The sequence below is a fragment of the Lethenteron reissneri genome, chromosome 63 (assembly GCF_015708825.2).
Source record: "Lethenteron reissneri isolate LAM-NWPU_2019-01 chromosome 63, ASM1570882v1, whole genome shotgun sequence".
In the NCBI taxonomy this organism is placed as follows: domain Eukaryota; kingdom Metazoa; phylum Chordata; class Hyperoartia; order Petromyzontiformes; family Petromyzontidae; genus Lethenteron; species Lethenteron reissneri.
Genome location: NC_083841.1, coordinates 3,794,892 through 3,802,862, shown reverse-complemented (window position 1 = coordinate 3,802,862; position 7,971 = coordinate 3,794,892).

The window sequence follows — 7,971 nt, the reverse complement described above, 5'->3', positions numbered from 1 at the left end:
CCCGCCCACAGCTGGGGCGTTGCAACGTTTTAGGTGAGACGTGACAATGCGAGGAAGGTGCCTCGACTCGCCGGGCTGACTGGGGTTGGGGGCGGTGGTGTCACTGAAGCAAGAAGCACCGTGAATTCAGCCCAGACTCAATCCACTGCTGGATGGAGGCCTAACCAAACTACCTCCAGCAGCATTGCCATCAGCCCAGACTCAATCCACTGCTGGATGAGGTCCTACCCAGCTACCTCCAGCAGCATTGCCGTCAGCCCAGACTCAATCTACTGCTGGATGGAGGCCTACCCAAGCTACCTCCAGTAGCATTGCCGTCAGCCCAGACTCAATCCACTGCTGGATCAAAGCCTACCAAAGCCACATCCATCATTTTGATTTACAATCGGGTTTTTTTACCCCTCTGAAATTTTACTCGGAACGGTTACCGTTTTCCTGACTTTTTGGAAGTGGCAATCGGTTACCGTTTTTTTTCAACAAGTTACAATCGATTATATAAACATGCGTATTGATGCTGCGTTGGAGGCGGTGCACAAATGAAAAAGAAATCCAGGACACGGTCGTCAATAACGCGGAAGTGGCTCAGACTCAGGGGATGTGTTCCAGACCCCCGACAAACGAACACCAACTCACAGCGCGTGGCCATCCTACGCCTCTCGCCCTCACGCCTCGACCGTTCAGCCTCCCCCGCCCGTGTCCTTCGACACGATGATTCCCTGCCGCTCAGCGCAGAGCTCCTTTTCTTTCGGGACCTGGTGCGCCTGGATGAACGGCTCATGAACGCCCACGCCCTTGGTGGCGTCCGTGGGGCCGTAGTCGGACTCGGTCACCATGCTCTCCTGATCCTCGGGGGGGCACGGAGACCTTTGCAGGCGCAGGTAGCACCAGCAGCCGCAGACGAGGGCGCCCAGCGCAGCCACGGCGACGAGGATCACAAGCACCGTGACCACGCCGGTGGTCGCGGTGAGGTCCAGCGTCGACATGGCCACAGCGTTCGTGTGTCTGTGTGTGTGTGTCTGTGTGTCTGTGTGTGTGGGGGTCTGTGTGTGTGTCTGTGAGTCTGTGAGTGTGTCTGTGTGTGTGTCTGTGTGTGTGTGTCTGTGTGTGTGTCTGTGTGTCGTGCGTGTCTGTGTGTGTGTGAGTCTGTGTGTGTGTGTCTGTGTCGTGTGTGTGTGTCTGTGAATCTGTGTCCGTGTGTGAGTCTGTGAGTCTGTGTCTGTGAGTCTGTGTCCGTGTGTGTATGTGTGTGTCTGTGTGTGTATGTCTGTGTATGTCTGTGAGTCTGTGTGTGTCTGTGAGTCTGTTTGTGTGTGTCTCTATGTCGTGTGTGTGTGTCTGTGTGTGTCTGTGAGTCTGTGTCCGTGTTTGTCTGTGTGTGTCCGTGTGTGTGTGTCTGTGTGTCTGTCTGTGTCTGTGTGTGTGGGGGTCTGTGTGTGTCTGTGTGTGTGTCTGTGTGTCTGTGTGTGTCTGCCGGATCGAGGGGGCTAAACGGGCGCGGCACGGGCTAGAGAAGAGATGGAGTGATGTGGTACAGGAGGACGTGGAGCTGAGTGGAGCGACGCTCACAACAACGAGCGGAGCGCCGGGTGGCTAAAGCACAGCAAGTTGGTACAGTAGGGGGCACAGGTGGTGCATCAGCCAGTCATCTCGGTCATCTCGGTCAGTCGACCCGTGGCACCTGGGTCTGCCCCGTGACCTCCTGCCAGCGGGCGTTCGACACTTCACGTGGCCTCAAGGTGCACATGGCCTGGCACAAGCGTCGTGGTGACGTCACCGCCGCTTAGTGGCGAATGGCGGTTGTTGTTGGTTGTTGTTGTGTGTCTGTGAGTCTGTGTGTGTGTCTGTGTGTTTTGTCTGTGTGTGTCTGTCTTTGTCTTTGTGCGCGAAGATCGAGAGATTTGAGAGCGAGCGAGACGGAGTGTGGCTGCAGATGTGGGCTGCTGCTGCTGCTGTGGCTGGTGCTGCTGATGGTGCTGCTGATGATGATGTTGCTGCTGCTGATGATTTTGCTGATGATGATGCTGCTGATGGTGCTGCTGATGATGGTGCTGCTGATGATGCTGCTGCTGCTGTGGCTGGCGCTGCTGATGGTGCTGCTGATGATGATGTTGCTGCTGCTGATTCTGCTGATGATGATGGTGCTGCTGATGATGATGCTGCTGATGCTGCTGCTGTGGCTGGTACTTCTTCAGCGTCTCGTTGCTTGTGATCGTGGCGTCCTCAACTCCTCCGTCCAAACCAGTGATTAAGAGCTGCCTCCTCTTCACGCAGAAGTGGCGGGCGACTGCTATTGCTGCAGTGCTGCTGCTGCTGCCACTGCTGCTGCTGCTACTGCTGATGATGCTGCCACTGCTGATGATGCTGCTGCTGCCACTGCTGATGATGCTGCTGCTGCTGCCACTGCTGATGCTGCCAGCCGCGTGGAAGTTGAATCCTCGCGATGGTTCGGCGCAGTCGAGAGCTCGAATCGCAAACTCTTGTGAGTGTTTTGCAACTTGGTGAACGAGAGAGTTAGTGAGAGAGCGAGTCCACTTAAAGGGCCCAATCAATGAAATCGACGCGTGTACAAAAGGGCGCTGTGTGACTTCACTCTGCGACCAAGTCTTGCGGGGAGAGGGGGGGGGGGTGTGGGAACTCTGAAGAAGCGAATCGCCAAAATCTCTGCAACGTAAGCGACAGAGTTAATTTCGATTAAAATCAATGAAAATGGGGTATGCCGATAGCATAAAAATGAGATGTGATAGAGCAAATCTGAGATCAGATTTGGAATCGGCACCCTGAAATTAGTCTAGAACAGCTGCAAAAGTCCAGGCCAGAAAAAAATGTGTTTTTGTTGTTATTGACCAGTGTAATTAGCCAACTCAAGCGGAGCACCACGTGGTGCTTGATGATGAGCCAATGACGACGCAGCCACGTGGCAAAAGCGACTCCCCCCGCGTTCGTCACGTGGGTAGCGGGCACCGCCGGCTTCGAGCGAGACTCGGAGGGCACCCCCCGGTGGACACTCACGATTCTCTGTCGTGTGGGGGGGCAGGGTCAAGGAGCAAGGGTGGAGACGTGGTGGTGATGGGGTGGAGGGGGTCCGTTGCAGGGTGAAGTTTCCGTGGTTGTGAGATGATGATGATGATCGCCTCGTCGCTCCGCGGAATCTATCCGGGGAGTCACCGATGATCCGTGACTCGCCAGCTTCCGTGGTTGATCACCACCGGTGGCGATGTTTGTTGTTGTTGTTGTTGCTGTTGTTGCTGTACACGTTCTGACCCCGTGCCCCTACTGGGAACATCTGTGACAAGAGAGCTTTGGTAGGTCACTCGGATTCCTCCTACGCGCGGCATAAATCAACATTCGGATTCTGAATTGCGACGAATCGTTGTCGCGCTGCGTCGCGAACGTTCGCGACGCAGCGCGCCGCGTGCCACGTCGTGCGGGTGCCACATTTAGAAGTGAACGGAAAAAAAAATGAACGACGTGGAATCGACGGACGCCGGTCTTCGTTACGGAATCATCGGAACGAGTTCCCCATCATGGGCCGTCGAGCGCTCGCTCCTTTAGTGCATCTGCCCGTCGCAGATGCGTCGCTGTTGAGTCGAGACGGTCGAACGGGCCCGAGTGACGAGGCTCGATGGATGATCTTCCTCCACCACGGCGGCCACGTGGTTGGTCACTGCAACCGCGGTGCAGAAAAAGGCGCGTTACAAACGTGCGATAGGGGCCAGCGGTCACCGTCATCATAATGAAATCAACCGCTGGATGAAAGCCTACTCAAGCCACCTCCAGGAGCATTGCAATCAGCCCAGACTCAATCCACTGCTGGATCAAGGCCTACCAAAGCTACCTCCAGCAGCATGACCACCAGCCCAGACTCAATCTACTGCTGGATCAAGGCCTACCCAAGCCACCTCCAGCATTATGATTTACAATCGGGGTTTTTTTCCCCTCTGAAATTTTACTTGGAACGGTTACCGTTTTCCTGACTTTCGGAAGTGGAAATCGGTTAACGTTTTTTTTAAACAAGTTATAATTGAATACATAAACATGTGCATTGATGCTGCGTTGGAAGTAGTGCACAAATTTAAAAGAAATCCAGGACACGGTCGTCAATAACGCGGAAGTGGCTCAGACTCAGGGATGTGTTCCAGACCCCGACAAACTGCGCCGAGCCGGATCGCGCCCGCGAGGTTCACACGCGGGGTGGATAACAAGGGGTGGACAACAGGGGATGGAAAACGGGGTGGACAACAGCGGGTGGACAACAGCGGGTGGACAGCAGCGGGTGGACAACAGGGGGGAGACAGCAGCGGTATCAATTGTGTGCACCTCAGCGAGCCAATGGGCAGGTTAGTCGAATGTGTGGTGGTGGTTACGTGTGGATAATCCCACCTCTTCCAAGGCCAAAATGCCCTCCCAGGAGGCGGGGGGGGGGGGGGCTCTGGCTGCTGCCCTTCTGCCAGCAGTGGTGCGAGCAAGAACTTTCAGGGTGGCGCCTTTACCGCCGTAATAATCATCACCTCCTGTCAACATCATAATCGCGATCCTTGATCGGACGCATTGCGCACAAGATGAATTCACGTAAAGACAAAGGTCCCCCCGTGTAGGGAGTGGTGCGGCATATGCACCACGCCGGGCCGCCTTTATCTCCCCAAAATGCCGATGTTTACTGGAAAGTTCATAGCCGCAGCGCGCTAACCACTGCGCCACCGCTCCCCACTCACACACACCAACAACAACCGCCATTCGCCACTAAGTGGCGGTGACGTCACCACGACGCTTGTGCCAGGCCACGTGCACGTTGAGGCCACGTGAAGTGTCGAACGCCCGCTGGCAGGAGGTCACGGGGCAGACCCAGCAGGTGCCACGGATCGACTGACTGAGACGACTGGCTGATGCACCACCTGTGCCCCCTACTGTGCCAACTCACACACACTCAGACTCACACAAAGACAAAGATCCCTCCTTCCCCCGTATAGCCTGAGCCGACGGTTGGGGCAAGTGCTGTTAGCGAGTAGCACCTATGAAGGCCGGAATGGTACACGAAGGGGGGTGGGTGGCCAGTACCACGCCCGACCGCCTTTGTCTCCCCAGTGGCGACGTTTACACACCGCACCAGGTACTTATTTGAAGCTGAGTCGACCTAGGGGAGGCCCAGGACCGGTTCGGGTAATCGTTACCGGTATTGGGAATCGATCTCGGGTCGCCGGGTTCGTAGCGCAGCGTAGCGCTAACCACTACACCACCGCTCCCCACAACTCACCATCCCATTCATATGCGTTAGCGTGCACACACAAACAAAGATCCCCCGTATAGCCTTAACAGACTGTAGGGGCAAGTGCTGTTAGCGAGCACCTATAAAGGCCGGCACGGCACACGAGGGGGTGGGTGGCCAGCACCACGCCCGGCCGTCTTTGTCTCCCTAGCGGCGATGTTTACACACGCGCACACACACACATAGACACCGCTGTCAACGCAATGCGATTACCGGCTTTTGCACAATTATCAAAGCGTCAATGAGTTCTCATGACACGTAACGATGAACACATTCACGAGAAAAAAATTTCATTGAAACCCCGAAATATACAAAAAAAACTTACAAGCCAGCGGCGGTAGCGATGTTGCAGTCTTCGTCTTGCAGCGGTTCAAAAATAAACATAAACATGCGAATAATATTTAAATATATGAAACGTTTAAAATCCCGAGTCGGTCAAAGGCGCCGTTGGTGCGCGCGCATGAGCGCCGCATTTAAATGTGGCGAGTGGGAGCGAGAGGGAGCGAGCGAGCTAGGGAGGGTGGGGGGGGGTAGGGTTGGAGGGAGGGTGGGTTAGGGTGGGAGGTAGGATGGGAGGGAGGTAGGGTGGGAATTAGGGTGGGAGGTAGGGTGGGAGTTAGGGGGGGGAGGGAGGGTGCGAGGTAGGGTGGGGGTAGGGTGGGAGGGAGGGTGGGGGTAGGGTGGGAGGGAGGGTGGGAGGTAGGGGGGGAGGGTGGGGTAGGGTGGGAGGTAGGGTGGGAGGTAGGGTGGGAGGGAGGGTGGGGGTAGGGTGGGAGGGAGGGTGGGAGGTAGGGGGGGGAGGGTGGGGTAGGGTGGGAGGTAGGGTGGGAGGTAGGGGGGGAGGTAGGGGGGGAGGGAGGGTGGGAGGTAAGGTGGGGTAGGGTGGGAGGGAGGGTGGTGGTAGGGTGGGAGGGAGGGCGGGAGCTAGAGTGGGAGCTAGGGTGAGGGATGGGTGAGGGTATGGAGTTGAACCCCCAAACCGCCTTGTCTGAGTGGCCGTGCCAGGGCACACACTGAGCCTCTCTGTGCCGCCTGTGTGGGGCTGCCCGCCCCGGCTGTCATCATTGAAGCGCCCGCCTCGCTGCTGGCTCCCATTGGTTGGTTTCAAACACACGGGAGGGTGGTGGTGGTGGTGGCCAATCAGATGTTCGCTCGGATAGAGGACCGTCGAGACACAAGCTCTCGCTGCCTCGCCGCTGCTGCTGCTGCTGTCACAGCTTCAGCAGAGGCAGAGAGACAGAGTTCATGATGATGATGGTGGTGGTGGTGGCTGCTGTTACAGCTACAGCAGAGACAGAGTTCATGATGATAATGGTGGTGGTGGCTGCTGCTGTTACAGCTACAGCAGAGACAGAGTTCATGATGATGATGGTGGTGGTGGTGGCTGCTGTCACAGCTTCAGCAGAGGCAGAGAGACAGAGTTCATGACGATGATGGTGGTGGTGGCTGCTGCTGTTACAGCTACAGCAGAGACAGAGTTCATGATGATGATGGTGGTGGTGGTGGCTGCTGTCACAGCTTCAGCAGAGACAGAGTTCATGATGATAATGGTGGTGGTGGCTGCTGCTGTTACAGCTACAGCAGAGACAGAGTTCATGATGATGATGGTGGTGGTGGTGGCTGCTGTCACAGCTTCAGCAGAGGCACAGAGACAGAGTTCATGATGATGATGGTGGTGGTGGCTGCTGCTGTTACAGCTACAGCAGAGACAGAGTTCATGATGATGATGGTGGTGGTGGTGGCTGCTGTCACAGCTTCAGCAGAGACAGAGTTCATGATGATAATGGTGGTGGTGGCTGCTGCTGTTACAGCTACAGCAGAGACAGAGTTCATGATGATGATGGTGGTGGTGGTGGCTGCTGTCACAGCTTCAGCAGAGGCAGAGAGACAGAGTTCATGATGATGATGGTGGTGGTGGCTGCTGCTGTTACAGCTACAGCAGAGGCAGAGAGACAGAGTTCATGATGATGATGGTGGTGGTGGTGGCTGCTGCTGTTACAGCTTCAGCAGAGAGACAGAGTTCACGATGATGGTGGTGGTTGCAGTTGCTGTCACAGCTCAGCAGAGACAGAGTTCATGATGATGATGGTGGTGGTGGTGGTTGCTGTTACAGCTTCAGCAGAGGCAGAGAGACAGAGTTCATGATGATGGTGGTGGCTGCTGCTGCTGTAACAGCTTCAGCAGAGGCAGAGTTCATGATGATGATGGTGGTGGTGGTGGCTGCTGTTACAGCTTCAGCAGAGACAGAGTTCATGATGATGATGGTGGTGGCTGCTGCTGCTGGCACAGCTTCAGCAGAGACAAGAGAGACAGTTCATGATGATGATGGTGGTGGTGGTGGCTGCAGCTGCTGCTACCACCACCATCATCATGCCAACTGCTGTCAAGGTTTGAACCCAGGGAAGTTCGGGAAAGTGGCATCTGCGTTCCGGTTGTGTAGGGATTTATTTGTACCGATATCTGCCACCGACAGATATTGCTCTGTTGAGCTTTATCACGGGAGTGAAACCGCAGAGTTTTGATAAGAGATTTGGTGATGAATGATAAGCGTGTGTGGGGTTGGTCTACGGTCGAACAAGGTTGTACGCTTATAAGAAAATCACATTAAAAGTAGAACGGAGAATTGAATTGTCAATTAATTTAAACCTTGGGAGCATTGAAAGATAAGCCCACAATAATAAATATCTTTGGTACCTCTTAAGGTGGCA